Source organism: Ambystoma mexicanum, chromosome 14 (assembly GCF_040938575.1).
Source record: "Ambystoma mexicanum isolate Mex_15411 chromosome 14, UKY_AmexF1_1, whole genome shotgun sequence".
In the NCBI taxonomy this organism is placed as follows: domain Eukaryota; kingdom Metazoa; phylum Chordata; class Amphibia; order Caudata; family Ambystomatidae; genus Ambystoma; species Ambystoma mexicanum.
The window spans coordinates 566528762-566552839 of NC_090940.1; positions in this window are offsets into that span (position 1 = coordinate 566528762).

Here is a 24078-nt window from a genome sequence, read left to right on the forward strand (position 1 = left end):
AGAGCTCTCTGACACAGTTTTTGGGCCACAAACATTTTCTGGACTTTAGGGGGTCTAGGATGTCTGTAAAGCCCTTTTTTGGGCCTCCAAAGTTTTCAACCTTTTTGCAGGCCTTAGATGCATTTTCAGGGCTTTTTTGGCTGCTAACATATACTGAACGTTCAAGGGTATAGGATTCATTTTTTCGTCCCCAATATATTTTTGGGATTTTCAGTGGTCTAGGATGCGGGTTAATGCCCCTTTCAGGCTGCAAATGTTTTTGGGACATTCAGAGCTCTCTGACACAGTTTTTGGGCCACCAATATTTTCTGGACTTTAGGGGCTCTAGGATGCCTGTAAACCCCTTTTTTGGGCATCCAAAGTTTTCAACCTTTTTGCAGGCCTAAGATGCATTTTAAGGCCTTTTTGGGCTGCTAACATATACTGAACTTTCAAGGTGTAGGATGCATTTTCCGTGCCCAAAACATTTTTGGGAAATTCAGTGGTCTAGGATGCGGGTTAATGCCCCTTTCAGGCTGCAAATGTTTTTGGGACATTCAGAGCTCTCTGACACAGTTTTTGGGCCACCAACATTTTCTGGACTTTAGGGGGTTTAGGATATCTGTAAACCCCTTTTTTGGGCCTCCAAAGTTTTCAACCTTTTTGCAGGCCTAAGATGCATTTTAAGGCCTTTTTTGCCTGCTAACATATTCTGAACGTTCACGGGTGTAGGATGCATTTTCCGTGCACAAAATATTTTTTGGAAATTCAGTCGTCTAGGATGCGGGTTAATGCCCCTTTCAGGCTGCAAATGTTTTTGGGACATTCAGAGCTCTCTGGCACAGTTTTTGGGCCACAAACATTTTCTGGACTTTAGGGGGTTCTAGGATGTCTGTAAAGCCCTTTTTTGGGCCTCCAAAGTTTTCAACCTTTTTGCCGGCCTTAGATGCATTTTAAGGCCTTTTTTGGGCTGCTAACATATACTGAACTTTCAGGGGTGTAGGATGCATTTTTTGTGCCCAATATATTTTTGGGAATTTCAGTGGTCTAGGGTGCAGGTTAATGCTCCTTTCAAGCTGCAAATGTTTTTGGGACATTCAGAGCTCTCTGACAGTTTTTGCGCCACCAACATTTCTGGACTTTAGGGGGTCTAGGATATCTGTAAACCCCTTTTTTGGGCCTCCAAAGTTTTCAACCTTTTTGCAGGCCTAAGATGCATTTTAAGGCCTTTTTTGCCTGCTAACATATTCTAACGTTCAGGGGTGTAGGATGCATTTTTCACGCCCAAAATATTTTTGAGAATTTCAGTGGTCTAGGATGAGGGTTAATGCCCCTTTCAGGCTGCAAATGTTTTTGGGACATTCAGAGCTCTCTGACACAGTTTTTGGGCCACCAACATTTTCTGGACTTTAGGGGCTCTAGGATGTCTGTAAACCCCTTTTTTGGGCCTCCAAAGCTTTCAACCTTTTTGCAGGCCTAAGATGCATTTTAAGGCCTTTATTGCCTGCTAACATATTCTGAACATTCACGGGTGTAGGATGCATTTTCCGTGCCCAAAATATTTTTGGGAAATTCAGTCGTCTAGGATGCGGGTTAATGCCCCTTTCAGGCTTCAAATGTTTTTGGGACATTCAGAGCTCTCTGATACACTTTTTGGGCCACCAACATTTTCTGGACTTTAGGGGGTGTAGGATGTCTGTAGACCCCTTTTTTGGGCCTCCACAGTTTTCAACCTTTTTGCAGGCCTAAGATGCATTTTAAGGCCTTTTTTGCCTGCTAACATATTCTGAACATTCACGGGTGTAGGATGCATTTTCCGTGCCCAAAATATTTTTGGGAAATTCAGTCGTCTAGGATGCGGGTTAATGCCCCTTTCAGGCTTCAAATGTTTTTGGGATATTCAGAGCTCTCTGATACACTTTTTGGGCCACCAACATTTTCTGGACTTTAGGGGGTCTAGGATGTCTGTAAACCCCTTTTTTGGGCCTGCAAAGTTTTAAACCTTTTTGCAGGCCTAAGATGCATTTTAAGGCCTTTTTTGGGCTGCTAACATATACTGAACTTTCAGGGGTATAGGATTCATTTTTCGTGCCCAATATATTTTTGGGATTTTCAGTGGTCGTCCAGGATGCGGGTTAATGCCCCTTTCAGGCTGCAAATGTTTTTGGGACATTCAGAGCTCTCTGACACAGTTTTTGGGCCACCAACATTTTCTGTACTTTAGGGGGTCTAGGATGTCTGTAAACCCCTTTTTTGGGCCTCCAAAGTTTTCAACCTTTTTGCAGGCCTAAAATGCATTTTAAGGAATTTTTTGGGCTGCTAACAGATACTGAACTTTCAGGGGTGTAGGATGAATTTTTCGTGCCCAATATATTTTTTGGAATTTCAGTGGTCTAGGGTGCGGGTTAATGCTCCTTTCAAGCTGCAAATGTTTTTGGGTTATTCAGAGCTCTCTGACAGTTTTTGGGCCACCAACATTTTCTGGACTTTAGGGGGTCTAGGATGTCTGTAAACCCCTTTTTTGAGCCTCCAAAGTTTTCAACCTTTTTTGCAGGCCTAAGATGCATTTTAAGAGCTTTTTTGCCTGCTAACATATTCTGAACGTTCAGAGGTATAGGATTCATTTTTCGTGCCCAATATATTTTTGGGATTTTCAGTGTTCTAGGATGTGGGTTAATGCCCCTTTCAGGCTGCAAATGTTTTTGGGACATTCAGAGCTCTCTGACACAGTTTTTGGGCCACCAACATTTTCTGGACTTTAGGGGGTGTAGGATGTCTGTAAACCCCTTTTTTGGGCCTGCAAAGTTTTAAACCTTTTTGCAGGCCTAAGATGCATTTAAGGCCTTTTTTGGGCTGCTAACATATACTGAACTTTCAGGGGTGTAGGATGCATTTTTCGTGCCCAATATATTTTTGGGAATTTCAGTGTTCTAGGGTGCGGGTACATGCCCCTTTCAAGCTGCAAATGTTTTTGGGTCATTCAGAGCTCTCTTTTGGGCCACCAACATTTTCTGGACTTTCGGGGGTCTAGGATGTCTGTGAACCCCTTTTTTGAGCCTCCAAAGTTTTCAACCTTTTTGCAGGCCTCAGATGCATTTTAAGGCCCTTTTTGCCTGCTAACATATTCTGAACGTTCACGGGTGTAGGATGCATTTTCCGTGCCGAAAATATTTTTGGGAAATTCAGTCGTCTAGGATGCGGGTTAATGCCCCTTTCAGGCTCCAAATGTTTTTGGGACATTCAGAGCTCTCTGACACAGTTTTTGGGCCACCAACATTTTCTGGACTTTACGGGGTGTAGGATGTCTGTAAACCCCTTTTTTGGGCCTCCAAAGTTTTCAACCTTTTTGCAGGCCTAAGATGCATTTTAAGGCCTTTTTTGGGCTGCTAACATATCCTGAACTTTCTAGGGTGTAGGATGCATTTTTCGTGCCCAATATATTTTTTGGAATTTCAGTGGTCTAAGGTGCGGGTTAATGCTCCTTTCAAGCTGCAAATGTTTTTGGGTCATTCCGAGCTCTCTGACAGTTTTTGGGCCACCAACATTTTCTGGACTTTAGGGGGTCTAGGATGTCTGTAAACCCCTTTTTTGGGCCTCCAAAGTTTTCAACCTTTTTGCAGGCCTAAGATGCATTTTAAGGCCTTTTTTGCCTGCTAACATATTCTGAACATTCACGGGTGTAGGATGCATTTTCCGTGCCCAAAATATTTTTGGGAAATTCAGTCGTCTAGGATGCGGGTTAATGCCCCTTTCAGGCTTCAAATGTTTTTGGGACATTCAGAGCTCTCTGATACACTTTTTGGGCCACCAACATTTTCTGGACTTTAGGGGATGTAGGATGTCTGTAAACCCCTTTTTTGGGCCTCCAAAGTTTTCAACCTTTTTGCAGGCCTAAGATGCATTTTAAGAGTTTTTTTGCCTGCTAACATATTCTGAACTTTCAGGGGTATAGGATTCATTTTTCGTGCCCAATATATTTTTGGGAATTTCAGTGGTCTAGGGTGCGGGTTAATGCTCCTTTCAAGCTGCAAATGTTTTTGGGTCATTCCGAGATCTCTGACAGTTTTTGGGCCACCAACATTTTCTGGACTTTAGGGGGTCTAGGATGTCTGTAAACCCTTTTTTTGAGCCTCCAAAGTTTTCAACCTTTTTGCAGGCCTAAGATGCATTTTAAGGCCTTTTTTGCCTGCTAACATATTCTGAACATTCACGGGTGTAGGATGCATTTTCCGTGCCCAAAATATTTTTGGGAAATTCAGTCGTCTAGGATGCAGGTTAATGCCCCTTTCAGGCTTCTAATGTTTTTGGGACGTTCAGAGCTCTCTGATACACTTTTTGGGCCACCAACATTTTCTGGACTTTAGGGGGTGTAGGATGTCTGTAAACCCCTTTTTTGGGCCTCCAAAGTTTTCAACCTTTTTTGCAGGCCTAAGATGCATTTTAAGAGCTTTTTTGCCTGCTAACATATTCTGAACGTTCAGGGGTATAGGATTCATTTTCGTGCCCAATATATTTTTGGGATTTTCAGTGGTCTAGGATGCGGGTTAATGCCCCTTTCAGGCTGCAAATGTTTTTGGGACATTCAGAGCTCTCTGACACAGTTTTTGGGCCACCAACATTTTCTGGACTTTAGGGGGTCTAGGATGTCTGTAAACCCCTTTTTTGGGCCTGCAAAGTTTTAAACCTTTTTGCAGGCCTAAGATGCATTTAAGGCCTTTTTTGGGCTGCTAACATATACTGAACTTTCAGGGGTGTAGGATGCATTTTCCGTGCCCAAAATATTTTTGGGAAATTCAGTGGTCTAGGATGCGGGTTAATGCCCCTTTCAGGCTGCAAATATTTTTGGGACATTCAGAGCTCTCTGACACAGTTTTTGGGCCACAAACATTTTCTGGACTTTAGGGGGTCTAGGATGCCTGTAAACCCCTTTTTTGGGCCTTCAAAGTTTTCAACCTTTTGCAGGCCTAAGATGCATTTTAAGGCCTTTTTTGCCTGCTAACATATTCTGAGCGTTCACGGGTGTAGGATGCATTTTCCGTGCCCAAAATATTTTTGGGAAATTCAGTCGTCTAGGATGTGGGTTAATGTCCCTTTCAGGATGCAAATGTTTTTGGGACATTGAGAGCTCTCTGACACCGTTTTTGGGCCACAAACATTTTCTGGACTTTAGGGGGACTAGGATGTCTGTAAAGCCCTTTTTTGGGCCTCCAAAGTTTTCAACTTTTTTGCAGGCCTTAGAGGCCTTTTAAGGGCTTTTTTGGCTGCTAACATATACTGAACGTTCAGGGGTATAGGATTCATTTTTTCGTTCCCAATATATTTTTGGGATTTTCAGTGGTCTAGGATGCGGGTTAATGCTCCTTTCAAGCTGCAAATGTTTTTGGGTCATTCCGAGATCTCTGACAGTTTTTGGGCCACCAACATTTTCTGGACTTTAGGGGCTCTAGGATGTCTGTAAACCCCTTTTTTGAGCCTCCAAAGTTTTCAACCTTTTTGCAGGCCTAAGATGCATTTTAAGGCCTTTTTTGCCTGCTAACATATTCTGAACATTCACGGGTGTAGGATGCATTTTCCGTGCCCAATATATTTTTGGGATTTTCAGTGGTCTAGGATGCAGGTTAATGCCCCTTTCAGGCTCCAAATGTTTTTGGGACATTCAGAGCTCTCTGACACAGTTTTTGGGCCACCAACATTTTCTGGACTTTAGGGGGTCTAGGATGTCTGTAAACCCCTTTTTTGGGCCTGCAAAGTTTTAAACCTTTTTGCAGGCCTAAGATGCATTTAAGGCCTTTTTTGGGCTGCTAACATATACTGAACTTTCAGGGGTGTAGGATGCGAACGTTCACGGGTGTAGGATGCATTTTTCGTGCCCAAAATATTTTTGAGAATTTCAGTGGTCTAGGATGCGGGTTAATGCCCGTTTGAAGCTGCAAATGTTTTTGGGTCATTCAGAGCTCTCTGACAGTTTTTGGGCCACCAACATTTTCTGGACTTTAGGGGGTCTAGGATGTCTGTAAACCCCTTTTTTGGGCCTCCAAAGTTTTCAACCTTTTTGCAGGCCTAAGATGCATTTTAAGGCCTTTTTTGCCTGCTAACATATTCTGAACGTTCACGGGTGTAGGATACATTTTCCGTGCCCAAAATATTTTTGGGAAATTCAGTCGTCTAGGATGCGGGTTAATGCCCCTTTCAGGCTGCAAATGTTTTTTGGACATTCAGAGCTCTCTGACAGTTTTTTGGGCCACCAACATTTTCTGGACTTTAGGGGGTCTAGGATGCCTGTAAACCCCTTTTTTGGGCCTTCAAAGTTTTCAACCTTTTTGCAGGCCTAAGATGCATTTTAAGGCCTTTTTTGCCTGCTAACATATTCTGAACGTTCACGGGTGTAGGATGCATTTTCCGTGCCCAAAATATTTTTTGGAAATTCAGTCGTCTAGGATGTGGGTTAATGCCCCTTTCAGGCTGCAAATGTTTTTGGGACATTCAGAGCTCACTGACACAGTTTTTGGGCCACAAACACTTTCTGGACTTTAGGGGGTCTAGGATGTCTGTAAAGCCCTTTTTTGGGCCTCCAAAGTTTTCAACCTTTTTGCAGGCCTTAGATGCATTTTAAGGGCTTTTTTAGCTGATAACATATACTGAACGTTTAGGGGTATAGGATTCATTTTTTCGTTCCCAATATATTTTTGGGATTTTCAGTGGTCTAGGATGCAGGTTAATGCCCCTTTCAGGCTGCAAATGTTTTTGGGACATTCAGAGCTCTCTGACAGTTTTTGGGCCACCAACATTTTCTGGACTTTAGGGGGTCTAGGATGTCTGTAAACCCCTTTTTTGGGCCTCCAAAGTTTTCAACCTTTTTGCAGGCCTAAGATGCATTTTAAGGCCCCTTTTGCCTGCTAACATATTCTGAACGTTCATGGGTGTAGGATGCATTTTCCGTGCCCAAAATATTTTTGGGAAATTCAGTCATCTAGGATGCGGGTTAATGCCCCTTTCAGGCTGCAAATGTTTTTGGGACATTCAGAGCGCTCTTACACAGTTTTTAGGCCACAAACATTTTCTGGACTTTAGGGGGTCTAGGATGTCTGTAAAGCCCTTTTTTGGGCCTCCAAAGTTTTCAACCTTTTTGCAGGCCTTCGATGCATTTTAAGGGCTTTTTTGGCTGCTAACATATACTGAATGTTCAGTGGTATAGGATTCATTTTTTCGTTCCCAATATATTTTTGGGATTTTCAGTGGTCTAGGATGCGGGTTAATGCCCCTTTCAGGCTGCAAATGTTTTTGGGACATTCAGAGCTCTCTGACACATTTTTTGGGCCACCAATATTTTCTGGACTTTAGGGGCTCTAGGATGCCTGTAAACCCCTTTTTTGGGCATCCAAAGTTTTCAACCTTTTTGCAGGCCTAAGATGCATTTTAAGGCCCCTTTTGCCTGCTATCATATTCTGAACTTTCAGGGGTGTAGGATGCATTTTTCGTGCCCAAAACATTTTTGAGAATTTCAGTGGTCTCGGATGCTGGTTAATGCCCCTTTCAAGCTGCAAATGTTTTTGGGGTCATTCAGAGCTCTCTGACAGTTTTTGGGCCACCAACATTTTCTGGACTTTAGGGGGTCTAGGATGTCTGTAAACCCCTTTTTTGGGCCTCCAAAGTTTTCAACCTTTTTGCAGGCCTAAGATGCATTTTAAGGCCTTTTTTGCCTGCTAACATATTCTGAACGTTCACGGGTGTAGGATGCATTTTCCGTGCCCAAAATATTTTTTGGAAATTCAGTCGTCTAGGATGTGGGTTAATGCCCCTTTCAGGCTGCAAATGTTTTTGGGACATTCAGAGCTCACTGACACAGTTTTTGGGCCACAAACACTTTCTGGACTTTAGGTGGTCTAGGATGTCTGTAAAGCCCTTTTTTGGGCCTCCAAAGTTTTCAACCTTTTTGCAGGCCTTAGATGCATTTTAAGGGCTTTTTTGGCTGATAACATATACTGAACGTTTAGGGGTATAGGATTCATTTTTTCGTTCCCAATATATTTTTGGGATTTTCAGTGGTCTAGGATGCAGGTTAATGCCCCTTTCAGGCTGCAAATGTTTTTGGGACATTCAGAGCTCTCTGACAGTTTTTGGGCCACCAACATTTTCTGGACTTTAGGGGGTCTAGGATGTCTGTAAACCCCTTTTTTGGGCCTCCAAAGTTTTCAACCTTTTTGCAGGCCTAAGATGCATTTTAAGGCCCCTTTTGCCTGCTAACATATTCTGAACGTTCATGGGTGTAGGATGCATTTTCCGTGCCCAAAATATTTTTGGGAAATTCAGTCATCTAGGATGCGGGTTAATGCCCCTTTCAGGCTGCAAATGTTTTTGGGACATTCAGAGCGCTCTTACACAGTTTTTAGGCCACAAACATTTTCTGGACTTTAGGGGGTCTAGGATGTCTGTAAAGCCCTTTTTTGGGCCTCCAAAGTTTTCAACCTTTTTGCAGGCCTTAGATGCATTTTAAGGGCTTTTTTGGCTGCTAACATATACTGAATGTTCAGTGGTATAGGATTCATTTTTTCGTTCCCAATATATTTTTGGGATTTTCAGTGGTCTAGGATGCGGGTTAATGCCCCTTTCAGGCTGCAAATGTTTTTGGGACATTCAGAGCTCTCTGACACATTTTTTGGGCCACCAATATTTTCTGGACTTTAGGGGCTCTAGGATGCATGTAAACCCCTTTTTTGGGCATCCAAAGTTTTCAACCTTTTTGCAGGCCTAAGATGCATTTTAAGGCCTTTTTGGGCTGCTAACATATACTGAACTTTCAGGGTGTAGGATGCATTTTCCGTGCCCAAAACATTTTTGGGAAATTCAGTGGTCTAGGATGCGGGTTAATGCCCCTTTCAGGCTGCAAATGTTTTTGGGACATTCAGAGCTCTCTGACACAGTTTTTGGGCCACCAACATTTTCTGGACTTTAGGGGGTCTAGGATATCTGTAAACCCCTTTTTTGGGCCTCCAAAGTTTTCAACCTTTTTGCAGGCCTTAGATGCATTTTAAGGGCTTTTTTGGCTGATAACATATACTGAACGTTTAGGGGTAAGGATTCATTTTTTCGTTCCCAATATATTTTTGGGATTTTCAGTGGTCTAGGATGCAGGTTAATGCCCCTTTCAGGCTGCAAATGTTTTTGGGACATTCAGAGCTCTCTGACAGTTTTTGGGCCACCAACATTTTCTGGACTTTAGGGGGTCTAGGATGTCTGTAAACCCCTTTTTTGGGCCTCCAAAGTTTTCAACCTTTTTGCAGGCCTAAGATGCATTTTAAGGCCCCTTTTGCCTGCTAACACATTCTGAACGTTCATGGGTGTAGGATGCATTTTCCGTGCCCAAAATATTTTTGGGAAATTCAGTCATCTAGGATGCGGGTTAATGCCCCTTTCAGGCTGCAAATGTTTTTGGGACATTCAGAGCGCTCTTGCACAGTTTTTAGGCCACAAACATTTTCTGGACTTTAGGGGGTCTAGGATGTTTGTAAAGCCCTTTTTTGGGCCTCCAAAGTTTTCAACCTTTTTGCAGGCCTTAGATGCATTTTAAGGGCTTTTTTGGCTGCTAACATATACTGAATGTTCAGTGGTATAGGATTCATTTTTTCGTTCCCAATATATTTTTGGGATTTTCAGTGGTCTAGGATGCGGGTTAATGCCCCTTTCAGGCTGCAAATGTTTTTGGGACATTCAGAGCTCTCTGACACATTTTTTGGGCCACCAATATTTTCTGGACTTTAGGGGCTCTAGGATGCCTGTAAACCCCTTTTTTGGGCATCCAAAGTTTTCAACCTTTTTGCAGGCCTAAGATGCATTTTAAGGCCTTTTTGGGCTGCTAACATATACTGAACTTTCAGGGTGTAGGATGCATTTTCCGTGCCCAAAACATTTTTGGGAAATTCAGTGGTCTAGGATGCGGGTTAATGCCCCTTTCAGGCTGCAAATGTTTTTGGGACATTCAGAGCTCACTGACACAGTTTTTGGGCCACAAACACTTTCTGGACTTTAGGGGGTCTAGGATGTCTGTAAAGCCCTTTTTTGGGCCTCCAAAGTTTTCAACCTTTTTGCAGGCCTAAGATGCATTTTAAGGCCTTTTTGGGCTGCTAACATATACTGAACTTTCAGGGTGTAGGATGCATTTTCCGTGCCCAAAACATTTTTGGGAAATTCAGTGGTCTAGGATGCGGGTTAATGCCCCTTTCAGGCTGCAAATGTTTTTGGGACATTCAGAGCTCTCTGACACAGTTTTTGGGCCACCAACATTTTCTGGACTTTAGGGGGTCTAGGATATCTGTAAACCCCTTTTTTGGGCCTCCAAAGTTTTCAACCTTTTTGCAGGCCTAAGATGCATTTTAAGGCCTTTTTTGCCTGCTAACATATTCTGAACGTTCACGGGTGTAGGATGCATTTTCCGTGCCCAAAATATTTTTTGGAAATTCAGTCATCTAGGATGCGGGTTAATGCCGCTTTCAGGCTGCAAATGTTTTTGGGACATTCAGAGCTCTCTGACACAGTTTTTGGGCCACCAACATTTTCTGGACTTTTGGGGGTCTAGGATGTCTGTAAACCCCTTTTTTGGGCCTGCAAAGTTTTAAACCTTTTTGCAGGCCTAAGATGCATTTTAAGGCCTTTTTTGGGCTGCTAACATATACTGAACTTTCAGGGGTGTAGGATGCATTTTTCGTGCCCAATATATTTTTGGGATTTTCAGTGGTCTAGGATGCGGGTTAATGCCCCTTTCAGGCTGCAAATGTTTTTGGGACATTCAGAGCTCTCTGACACGGTTTTTGGGCCAACAACATTTTCTGGACTTTAAGGGGTCTAGGATGTCTGTAAACCCCTTTTTTGGGCCTGCAAAGTTTTAAACCTTTTTGCAGGCCTAAGATGCATTTAAGGCCTTTTTTGGGCTGCTAACATATACTGAACTTTCAGGGGTGTAGGATGCGAACGTTCACGGGTGTAGGATGCATTTTTCGTGCCCAAAATATTTTTGAGAATTTCAGTGGTCTAGGATGCGGGTTAATGCCCGTTTGAAGCTGCAAATGTTTTTGGGTCATTCAGAGTCTCTGACAGTTTTTGGGCCACCAACATTTTCTGGACTTTAGGGGGTCTAGGATGTCTTTAAACCCCTTTTTTGGGCCTCCAAAGTTTTCAACCTTTTTGCAGGCCTAAGATGCATTTTAAGGCCTTTTTTGCCTGCTAACATATTCTGAACGTTCACGGGTGTAGGATGCATTTTCCGTGCCCAAAATATTTTTGGGAAATTCAGTCATCTAGGATGCGGGTTCATGCCCCTTTCAGGCTGCAAATGTTTTTGGGACATTCAGAGCTCTCTGACACAGTTTTTGGGCCACAAACATTTTCTGGACTTTAGGGGGTCTAGGATGTCTGTAAAGCCCTTTTTTGGGCCTCCAAAGTTTTCAACCTTTTTGCAGGCCTTAGATGCATTTTCAGGGCTTTTTTGGCTGCTAACATATACTGAACGTTCAAGGGTATAGGATTCATTTTTTCGTCCCCAATATATTTTTGGGATTTTCAGTGGTCTAGGATGCGGGTTAATGCCCCTTTCAGGCTGCAAATGTTTTTGGGACATTCAGAGCTCTCTGACACAGTTTTTGGGCCACCAATATTTTCTGGACGTAAGGGGCTCTAGGATGCCTATAAACCCCTTTTTTGGGCCTCCAAAGTTTTCAACCTTTTTGCAGGCCTAAGATGCATTTTAAGGCCTTTTTGGGCTGCTAACATATACTGAACTTTCAGGGTGTAGGATGCATTTTCCGTGCCCAAAATATTTTTGGGAAATTCAGTGGTCTAGGATGCGGGTTAATGCCCCTTTCAGGCTGCAAATATTTTTGGGACATTCAGAGCTCTCTGACACAGTTTTTGGGCCACAAACATTTTCTGGACTTTAGGGGGTCTAGGATGCCTGTAAACCCCTTTTTTGGGCCTTCAAAGTTTTCAACCTTTTGCAGGCCTAAGATGCATTTTAAGGCCTTTTTTGCCTGCTAACATATTCTGAACGTTCACGGGTGTAGGATGCATTTTCCGTGCCCAAAATATTTTTGGGAAATTCAGTCGTCTAGGATGCGGGTTAATGTCCCTTTCAGGATGCAAATGTTTTTGGGACATTGAGAGCTCTCTGACACCGTTTTTGGGCCACAAACATTTTCTGGACTTTAGGGGGACTAGGATGTCTGTAAAGCCCTTTTTTGGGCCTCCAAAGTTTTCAACTTTTTTGCAGGCCTTAGAGGCCTTTTAAGGGCTTTTTTGGCTGCTAACATATACTGAACGTTCAGGGGTATAGGATTCATTTTTTCGTTCCCAATATATTTTTGGGATTTTCAGTGGTCTAGGATGCGGGTTAATGCCCCTTTCAGGCTGCAAATGTTTATGGGACATTCAGAGCTCTCTGAAACAGTTTTTGGGCCACCAATATTTTCTGGACTTTAGGGGCTCTAGGATGCCTGTAAACCCCTTTTTTGGGCATCCAAAGTTTTCAACCTTTTTGCAGGCCTAAGATGCATTTTAAGGCCTTTTTGGGCTGCTAACATATACTGAACTTTCAGGGTGTAGGATGCAATTTCCGTGCCCAAAATATTTTTGGGAAATTCAGTGGTCTAGGATGCTGGTTAATGCCCCTTTCCAGCTGCAAATGTTTTTGGGTCATTCAGAGCTCTCTGACAGTTTTTGGGCCACCAACATTTTCTGGAATTTAGGGGGTCTAGGATGTCTGTAAACCCCTTTTTTGGGCCTCCAAAGTTTTCAACCTTTTTGCAGGCCTAAGATGCATTTTAAGGCCTTTTTTGCCTGCTAACATATTCTGAAAGTTCACGGGTGTAGGATGCATTTTCCGTGCCCAAAATATTTTTGGGAAATTCAGTCGTCTAGGATGCGGGTTAATGCCCCTTTCAGGCTGCAAATGTTTTTGGGACATTCAGAGCTCTCTGACACAGTTTTTGGGCCACAAACATTTTCTGGACTTTAGGGGATGTAGGATGTCTGTAAACCCCTTTTTTGGGCCTCCAAAGATTTCAACCTTTTTGCAGGCCTAAGATGCATTTTAAGAGTTTTTTTGCCTGCTAACATATTCTGAACTTTCAGGGGTATAGGATTCATTTTTCGTGCCCAATATATTTTTGGGAATTTCAGTGGTCTAGGGTGCGGGTTAATGCTCCTTTCAAGCTGCAAATGTTTTTGGGTCATTCCGAGATCTCTGACAGTTTTTGGGCCACCAACATTTTCTGGACTTTAGGGGGTCTAGGATGTCTGTAAACCCCTTTTTTGAGCCTCCAAAGTTTTCAACCTTTTTGCAGGCCTAAGATGCATTTTAAGGCCTTTTTTGCCTGCTAACATATTCTGAACATTCACGGGTGTAGGATGCATTTTCCGTGCCCAATATATTTTTGGGATTTTCAGTGGTCTAGGATGCAGGTTAATGCCCCTTTCAGGCTTCAAATGTTTTTGGGACATTCAGAGCTCTCTGACACAGTTTTTGGGCCACCAACATTTTCTGGACTTTAGGGGGTCTAGGATGTCTGTAAACCCCTTTTTTGGGCCTGCAAAGTTTTAAACCTTTTTGCAGGCCTAAGATGCATTTAAGGCCTTTTTTGGGCTGCTAACATATACTGAACTTTCAGGGGTGTAGGATGCGAACGTTCACGGGTGTAGGATGCATTTTTCGTGCCCAAAATATTTTTGAGAATTTCAGTGGTCTAGGATGCGGGTTAATGCCCGTTTGAAGCTGCAAATGTTTTGGGTCATTCAGAGTCTCTGACAGTTTTTGGGCCACCAACATTTTCTGGACTTTAGGGGGTCTAGGATGTCTTTAAACCCCTTTTTTGGGCCTCCAAAGTTTTCAACCTTTTTGCAGGCCTAAGATGCATTTTAAGGCCTTTTTTGCCTGCTAACATATTCTGAACGTTCACGGGTGTAGGATGCATTTTCCGTGCCCAAAATATTTTTGGGAAATTCAGTCATCTAGGATGCGGGTTCATGCCCCTTTCAGGCTGCAAATGTTTTTGGGACATTCAGAGCTCTCTGACACAGTTTTTGGGCCACAAACATTTTCTGGACTTTAGGGGGTCTAGGATGCCTGTAAACCCCTTTTTTGGGCCTTCAAAGTTTTCAACCTTTTGCAGGCCTAAGATGCATTTTAAGGCCTTTTTTGCCTGCTAACATATTCTGAACGTTCACGGGTGTAGGATGCATTTTCCGTGCCCAAAATATTTTTTGGAAATTCAGTCGTCTAGGATGTGGGTTAATGCCCCTTTCAGGCTGCAAATGTTTTTGGGACATTCAGAGCTCACTGACACAGTTTTTGGGCCACCAATATTTTCTGGACTTTAGGGGCTCTAGGATGCCTGTAAACCCCTTTTTTGGGCATCCAAAGTTTTCAACCTTTTTGCAGGCCTAAGATGCATTTTAAGGCCTTTTTTTGGGCTGCTATCATATTCTGAACTTTCAGGGGTGTAGGATGCATTTTTCGTGCCCAAAACATTTTTGAGAATTTCAGTGGTCTCGGATGCTGGTTAAGGCCCCTTTCAAGCTGCAAATGTTTTTGGGGTCATTCAGAGCTCTCTGACAGTTTTTGGGCCACCAACATTTTCTGGACTTTAGGGGGTCTAGGATGCCTGTAAACCCCTTTTTTGGGCCTTCAAAGTTTTCAACCTTTTTGCAGGCCTAAGATGCATTTTAAGGCCTTTTTTGCCTGCTAACATATTCTGAACGTTCACGGGTGTAGGATGCATTTTCCGTGCCCAAAATATTTTTTGGAAATTCAGTCGTCTAGGATGTGGGTTAATGCCCCTTTCAGGCTGCAAATGTTTTTGGGACATTCAGAGCTCACTGACACAGTTTTTGGGCCACAAACACTTTCTGGACTTTAGGGGGTCTAGGATGTCTGTAAAGCCCTTTTTTGGGCCTCCAAAGTTTTCAACCTTTTTGCAGGCCTTAGATGCATTTTCAGGGCTTTTTTGGCTGATAACATATACTGAACGTTTAGGGGTATAGGATTCATTTTTTCGTTCCCAATATATTTTTGGGATTTTCAGTGGTCTAGGATGCAGGTTAATGCCCCTTTCAGGCTGCAAATGTTTTTGGGACATTCAGAGCTCTCTGACAGTTTTTGGGCCACCAACATTTTCTGGACTTTAGGTGGTCTAGGATGTCTGTAAACCCCTTTTTTGGGCCTCCAAAGTTTTCAACCTTTTTGCAGGCCTAAGATGCATTTTAAGGCCCCTTTTGCCTGCTAACATATTCTGAACGTTCATGGGTGTAGGATGCATTTTCCGTGCCCAAAATATTTTTGGGAAATTCAGTCATCTAGGATGCGGGTTAATGCCCCTTTCAGGCTGCAAATGTTTTTGGGACATTCAGAGCGCTCTTACACAGTTTTTAGGCCACAAACATTTTCTGGACTTTAGGGGGTCTAGGATGTCTGTAAAGCCCTTTTTTGGGCCTCCAAAGTTTTCAACCTTTTTGCAGGCCTTAGATGCATTTTAAGGGCTTTTTTGGCTGCTAACATATACTGAATGTTCAGTGGTATAGGATTCATTTTTTCGTTCCCAATATATTTTTGGGATTTTCAGTGGTCTAGGATGCGGGTTAATGCCCCTTTCAGGCTGCAAATGTTTTTGGGACATTCAGAGCTCTCTGACACATTTTTTGGGCCACCAATATTTTCTGGACTTTAGGGGCTCTAGGATGCATGTAAACCCCTTTTTTGGGCATCCAAAGTTTTCAACCTTTTTGCAGGCCTAAGATGCATTTTAAGGCCTTTTTGGGCTGCTAACATATACTGAACTTTCAGGGTGTAGGATGCATTTTCCGTGCCCAAAACATTTTTGGGAAATTCAGTGGTCTAGGATGCGGGTTAATGCCCCTTTCAGGCTGCAAATGTTTTTGGGACATTCAGAGCTCTCTGACACAGTTTTTGGGCCACCAACATTTTCTGGACTTTTGGGGGTCTAGGATGTCTGTAAACCCCTTTTTTGGGCCTGCAAAGTTTTAAACCTTTTTGCAGGCCTAAGATGCATTTTAAGGCCTTTTTTGGGCTGCTAACATATACTGAACTTTCAGGGGTGTAGGATGCATTTTTCGTGCCCAATATATTTTTGGGATTTTCAGTGGTCTAGGATGCGGGTTAATGCCCCTTTCAGGCTGGAAATGTTTTTGGGACATTCAGAGCTCTCTGACACAGTTTTTGGGCCACAAACATTTTCTGGACTTTATGGGGTCTAGGATGTCTGTAAAGCCCTTTTTTGGGCCTCCAAAGTTTTCAACCTTTTTGCAGGCCTAAGAAGCATTTTAGGGCTTTTTTGGCTGCTAACATATACTGAACGTTCAGGGGTATAGGATTAATTTTTTCGTTCCCAATATATTTTTGGGATTTTCAGTGGTCTATGATGCGGGTTAATGCCCCTTTCAGGCTGGAAATGTTTTTGGGACATTCAGAGCTCTCTGACACATTTTTTGGGCCACCAATATTTTCTGGACTTTAGGGGCTCTAGGATGCCTGTAAACCCCTTTTTTGGGCATCCAAAGTTTTCAACCTTTTTGCAGGCCTAAGATGCATTTTAAGGCCTTTTTGGGCTGCTAACATATACTGAACTTTCAAGGTGTAGGATGCATTTTCCGTGCCCAATACATTTTTGGGAAATTCAGTCGTCTAGGATGCGGGTTAATGCCCCTTTCAGGCTGCAAATGTTTTTGGGACATTCAGAGCTCTCTGACACAGTTTTTGGGCCACCAACATTTTCTGGACTTTAGGGGGTTTAGGATATCTGTAAACCCCTTTTTTGGGCCTCCAAAGTTTTCAACCTTTTTGCAGGCCTAAGATGCATTTTAAGGCCTTTTTTGCCTGCTAACATATTCTGAACGTTCACGGGTGTAGGATGCATTTTCCGTGCCCAAAATATTTTTTGGAAATTCAGTCGTCTAGGATGCGGGTTAATGCCCCTTTCAGGCTGCAAATGTTTTTGGGACAATCAGAGCTCTCTGACACAGTTTTTGGGCCACAAACATTTTCTGGACTTTAGGGGGTTCTAGGATGTCTGTAAAGCCCTTTTTTGGGCCTCCAACGTTTTCAACCTTTTTGGCGGCCTTAGATGCATTTTAAGGCCTTTTTTGGGCTGCTAACATATACTGAACTTTCAGGAGTGTAGGATGCATTTTTTGTGCCCAATATATTTTTGGGAATTTCAGTGGTCTAGGGTGCGGGTTAATGCTCCTTTCAAGCTGCAAATGTTTTTGGGACATTCAGAGCTCTCTGACAGTTTTTGCGCCACCAACATTTTCTGGACTTTAGGGGGTCTAGGATATCTGTAAACCCCTTTTTTGGGCCTCCAAAGTTTTCAACCTTTTTGCAGGCCTAAGATGCATTTTAAGGCCTTTTTTGCCTGCTAACATATTCTGAACGTTCAGGGGTGTAGGATGCATTTTTCATGCCCAAAATATTTTTGAGAATTTCAGTGGTCTAGGATGAGGGTTAATGCCCCTTTCAGGCTGCAAATGTTTTTGGGACATTCATAGCTCTCTGACACAGTTTTTGGGCCACCAATATTTTCTGGACTTTAGGGGGTCTAGGATGCCTGTAAACCCCTTTTTTGGGCATCCAACGTTTTCAACCTTTTTGCAGGCCTAAGATGCATTTTAAGGCCTTTTTGGGCTGCTAACATATACTGAACTTTCACGGGTGTAGGATGCATTTTCCGTGCCCAAAATATTTTTGGGAAATTCAGTCGTCTAGGATGCGGGTTATGCCCCTTTCAGGCTTCAAATGTTTTTGGGACATTCAGAGCTCTCTGATACACTTTTTGGGCCACCAACATTTTCTGGACTTTAGGGGGTGTAGGATGTCTGTAAACCCCTTTTTTGGGCCTCCACAGTTTTCAACCTTTTTGCAGGCCTAAGATGCATTTTAAGGCCTTTTTTGCCTGCTAACATATTCTGAACATTCACGGGTGTAGGATGCATTTTCCGTGCCCAAAATATTTTTGGGAAATTCAGTCGTCTAGGATGCGGGTTAATGCGCCTTTTATACTTCAATTGTTTTTGGGACATTGAGAGCTCTCTGATACACTTTTTGGGCCACCAACATTTTCTGGACTTTAGGGGCTCTAGGATGCATGTAAACCCCTTTTTTGGGCATCCAAAGTTTTCAACCTTTTTGCAGGCCTAAGATGCATTTTAAGGCCTTTTTGGGCTGCTAACATATACTGAACTTTCAGGGTGTAGGATTCATTTTCCGTGCCCAAAACATTTTTGGGAAATTCAGTCGTCTAGGATGCGGGTTAATGCCCCTTTCAGGATGCAAATGTTTTTGGGACATTGAGGGCTCTCTGACACCGTTTTTGGGCCACAAACATTTTCTGGACTTTAGGGGGACTAGGATGTCTGTAAAGCCCTTTTTTGGGCCTCCAAAGTTTTCAACTTTTTTGAAGGCCTTAGAGGCCTTTTAAGGGCTTTTTTGGCTGCTAACATATACTGAACGTTCAGGGGTATAGGATTCATTTTTTCGTTCCCAATATATTTTGGGGATTTTCAGTGGTCTAGGATGCGGGTTAATGCCCCTTTCAGGCTGCAAATGTTTTTGGGACATTCAGAGCTCTCTGACACAGTTTTTGGGCCACCAATAATTTCTGGACTTTAGGGGCTCTAGGATGCCTGTAAACCCCTTTTTTGGGCATCCAAAGTTTTCAACCTTTTTGCAGGCCTAAGATGCATTTTAAGGCCTTTTTGGGCTGCTAACATATACTGAACTTTCAGGGTGTAGGATGCATTTTCCGTGCGCAAAATATTTTTGGGAAATTCAGTCGTCTAGGATGCGGGTTAATGCCCCTTTCAGGCTGCAAATGTTTTTGGGACATTCAGAGCTCTCTGACACAGTTTTTGGGCCACAAACATTTTCTGGACTTTAGGGGGTCTAGGATGTCTGTAAAGCCCTTTTTTGGGCCTCCAAAGATTTCAACCTTTTTGCAGGCCTAAGATGCATTTTAAGGCCTTTTTTGCCTGCTAACATATTCTGAACATTCACGGGTGTAGGATGCATTTTCCGTGCCCAATATATTTTTGGGATTTTCAGTGGTCTAGGATGCAGGTTAATGCCCCTTTCAGGCTTCAAATGTTTTTGGGACATTCAGAGCTCTCTGACACAGTTTTTGGGCCACCAACATTTTCTGGACTTTAGGGGGTCTAGGATGTCTGTAAACCCCTTTTTTGGGCCTGCAAAGTTTTAAACCTTTTTGCAGGCCTAAGATGCATTTAAGGCCTTTTTTGGGCTGCTAACATATACTGAACTTTCAGGGGTGTAGGATGCGAACGTTCACGGGTGTAGGATGCATTTTTCGTGCCCAAAATATTTTTGAGAATTTCAGTGGTCTAGGATGCGGGTTAATGCCCGTTTGAAGCTGCAAATGTTTTGGGTCATTCAGAGTCTCTGACAGTTTTTGGGCCACCAACATTTTCTGGACTTTAGGGGGTCTAGGATGTCTTTAAACCCCTTTTTTGGGCCTCCAAAGTTTTCAACCTTTTTGCAGGCCTAAGATGCATTTTAAGGCCTTTTTTGCCTGCTAACATATTCTGAACGTTCACGGGTGTAGGATGCATTTTCCGTGCCCAAAATATTTTTTGGAAATTCAGTCGTCTAGGATGTGGGTTAATGCCCCTTTCAGGCTGCAAATGTTTTTGGGACATTCAGAGCTCACTGACACAGTTTTTGGGCCACCAATATTTTCTGGACTTTAGGGGCTCTAGGATGCCTGTAAACCCCTTTTTTGGGCATCCAAAGTTTTCAACCTTTTTGCAGGCCTAAGATGCATTTTAAGGCCTTTTTTTGGGCTGCTATCATATTCTGAACTTTCGGGGGTGTAGGATGCATTTTTCGTGCCCAAAACATTTTTGAGAATTTCAGTGGTCTCGGATGCTGGTTAAGGCCCCTTTCAAGCTGCAAATGTTTTTGGGGTCATTCAGAGCTCTCTGACAGTTTTTGGGCCACCAACATTTTCTGGACTTTAGGGGGTCTAGGATGCCTGTAAACCCCTTTTTTGGGCCTTCAAAGTTTTCAACCTTTTTGCAGGCCTAAGATGCATTTTAAGGCCTTTTTTGCCTGCTAACATATTCTGAACGTTCACGGGTGTAGGATGCATTTTCCGTGCCCAAAATATTTTTTGGAAATTCAGTCGTCTAGGATGTGGGTTAATGCCCCTTTCAGGCTGCAAATGTTTTTGGGACATTCAGAGCTCACTGACACAGTTTTTGGGCCACAAACACTTTCTGGACTTTAGGGGGTCTAGGATGTCTGTAAAGCCCTTTTTTGGGCCTCCAAAGTTTTCAACCTTTTTGCAGGCCTTAGATGCATTTTCAGGGCTTTTTTGGCTGATAACATATACTGAACGTTTAGGGGTATAGGATTCATTTTTTCGTTCCCAATATATTTTTGGGATTTTCAGTGGTCTAGGATGCAGGTTAATGCCCCTTTCAGGCTGCAAATGTTTTTGGGACATTCAGAGCTCTCTGACAGTTTTTGGGCCACCAACATTTTCTGGACTTTAGGTGGTCTAGGATGTCTGTAAACCCCTTTTTTGGGCCTCCAAAGTTTTCAACCTTTTTGCAGGCCTAAGATGCATTTTAAGGCCCCTTTTGCCTGCTAACATATTCTGAACGTTCATGGGTGTAGGATGCATTTTCCGTGCCCAAAATATTTTTGGGAAATTCAGTCATCTAGGATGCGGGTTAATGCCCCTTTCAGGCTGCAAATGTTTTTGGGACATTCAGAGCGCTCTTACACAGTTTTTAGGCCACAAACATTTTCTGGACTTTAGGGGGTCTAGGATGTCTGTAAAGCCCTTTTTTGGGCCTCCAAAGTTTTCAACCTTTTTGCAGGCCTTAGATGCATTTTAAGGGCTTTTTTGGCTGCTAACATATACTGAATGTTCAGTGGTATAGGATTCATTTTTTCGTTCCCAATATATTTTTGGGATTTTCAGTGGTCTAGGATGCGGGTTAATGCCCCTTTCAGGCTGCAAATGTTTTTGGGACATTCAGAGCTCTCTGACACATTTTTTGGGCCACCAATATTTTCTGGACTTTAGGGGCTCTAGGATGCATGTAAACCCCTTTTTTGGGCATCCAAAGTTTTCAACCTTTTTGCAGGCCTAAGATGCATTTTAAGGCCTTTTTGGGCTGCTAACATATACTGAACTTTCAGGGTGTAGGATGCATTTTCCGTGCCCAAAACATTTTTGGGAAATTCAGTGGTCTAGGATGCGGGTTAATGCCCCTTTCAGGCTGCAAATGTTTTTGGGACATTCAGAGCTCTCTGACACAGTTTTTGGGCCACCAACATTTTCTGGACTTTTGGGGGTCTAGGATGTCTGTAAACCCCTTTTTTGGGCCTGCAAAGTTTTAAACCTTTTTGCGGGCCTAAGATGCATTTTAAGGCCTTTTTTGGGCTGCTAACATATACTGAACTTTCAGGGGTGTAGGATGCATTTTTCGTGCCCAATATATTTTTGGGATTTTCAGTGGTCTAGGATGCGGGTTAATGCCCCTTTCAGGCTGGAAATGTTTTTGGGACATTCAGAGCTCTCTGACACAGTTTTTGGGCCACAAACATTTTCTGGACTTTATGGGGTCTAGGATGTCTGTAAAGCCCTTTTTTGGGCCTCCAAAGTTTTCAACCTTTTTGCAGGCCTAAGAAGCATTTTAGGGCTTTTTTGGCTGCTAACATATACTGAACGTTCAGGGGTATAGGATTAATTTTTTCGTTCCCAATATATTTTTGGGATTTTCAGTGGTCTATGATGCGGGTTAATGCCCCTTTCAGGCTGGAAATGTTTTTGGGACATTCAGAGCTCTCTGACACATTTTTTGGGCCACCAATATTTTCTGGACTTTAGGGGCTCTAGGATGCCTGTAAACCCCTTTTTTGGGCATCCAAAGTTTTCAACCTTTTTGCAGGCCTAAGATGCATTTTAAGGCCTTTTTGGGCTGCTAACATATACTGAACTTTCAAGGTGTAGGATGCATTTTCCGTGCCCAATACATTTTTGGGAAATTCAGTCGTCTAGGATGCGGGTTAATGCCCCTTTCAGGCTGCAAATGTTTTTGGGACATTCAGAGCTCTCTGACACAGTTTTTGGGCCACCAACATTTTCTGGACTTTAGGGGGTTTAGGATATCTGTAAACCCCTTTTTTGGGCCTCCAAAGTTTTCAACCTTTTTGCAGGCCTAAGATGCATTTTAAGGCCTTTTTTGCCTGCTAACATATTCTGAACGTTCACGGGTGTAGGATGCATTTTCCGTGCCCAAAATATTTTTTGGAAATTCAGTCGTCTAGGATGCGGGTTAATGCCCCTTTCAGGCTGCAAATGTTTTTGGGACAATCAGAGCTCTCTGACACAGTTTTTGGGCCACAAACATTTTCTGGACTTTAGGGGGTTCTAGGATGTCTGTAAAGCCCTTTTTTGGGCCTCCAACGTTTTCAACCTTTTTGGCGGCCTTAGATGCATTTTAAGGCCTTTTTTGGGCTGCTAACATATACTGAACTTTCAGGAGTGTAGGATGCATTTTTTGTGCCCAATATATTTTTGGGAATTTCAGTGGTCTAGGGTGCGGGTTAATGCTCCTTTCAAGCTGCAAATGTTTTTGGGACATTCAGAGCTCTCTGACAGTTTTTGCGCCACCAACATTTTCTGGACTTTAGGGGGTCTAGGATATCTGTAAACCCCTTTTTTGGGCCTCCAAAGTTTTCAACCTTTTTGCAGGCCTAAGATGCATTTTAAGGCCTTTTTTGCCTGCTAACATATTCTGAACGTTCAGGGGTGTAGGATGCATTTTTCATGCCCAAAATATTTTTGAGAATTTCAGTGGTCTAGGATGAGGGTTAATGCCCCTTTCAGGCTGCAAATGTTTTTGGGACATTCATAGCTCTCTGACACAGTTTTTGGGCCACCAATATTTTCTGGACTTTAGGGGGTCTAGGATGCCTGTAAACCCCTTTTTTGGGCATCCAACGTTTTCAACCTTTTTGCAGGCCTAAGATGCATTTTAAGGCCTTTTTGGGCTGCTAACATATACTGAACTTTCACGGGTGTAGGATGCATTTTCCGTGCCCAAAATATTTTTGGGAAATTCAGTCGTCTAGGATGCGGGTTATGCCCCTTTCAGGCTTCAAATGTTTTTGGGACATTCAGAGCTCTCTGATACACTTTTTGGGCCACCAACATTTTCTGGACTTTAGGGGGTGTAGGATGTCTGTAAACCCCTTTTTTGGGCCTCCACAGTTTTCAACCTTTTTGCAGGCCTAAGATGCATTTTAAGGCCTTTTTTGCCTGCTAACATATTCTGAACATTCACGGGTGTAGGATGCATTTTCCGTGCCCAAAATATTTTTGGGAAATTCAGTCGTCTAGGATGCGGGTTAATGCGCCTTTTATACTTCAATTGTTTTTGGGACATTGAGAGCTCTCTGATACACTTTTTGGGCCACCAACATTTTCTGGACTTTAGGGGCTCTAGGATGCATGTAAACCCCTTTTTTGGGCATCCAAAGTTTTCAACCTTTTTGCAGGCCTAAGATGCATTTTAAGGCCTTTTTGGGCTGCTAACATATACTGAACTTTCAGGGTGTAGGATTCATTTTCCGTGCCCAAAACATTTTTGGGAAATTCAGTCGTCTAGGATGCGGGTTAATGCCCCTTTCAGGATGCAAATGTTTTTGGGACATTGAGGGCTCTCTGACACCGTTTTTGGGCCACAAACATTTTCTGGACTTTAGGGGGACTAGGATGTCTGTAAAGCCCTTTTTTGGGCCTCCAAAGTTTTCAACTTTTTTGAAGGCCTTAGAGGCCTTTTAAGGGCTTTTTTGGCTGCTAACATATACTGAACGTTCAGGGGTATAGGATTCATTTTTTCGTTCCCAATATATTTTGGGGATTTTCAGTGGTCTAGGATGCGGGTTAATGCCCCTTTCAGGCTGCAAATGTTTTTGGGACATTCAGAGCTCTCTGACACAGTTTTTGGGCCACCAATAATTTCTGGACTTTAGGGGCTCTAGGATGCCTGTAAACCCCTTTTTTGGGC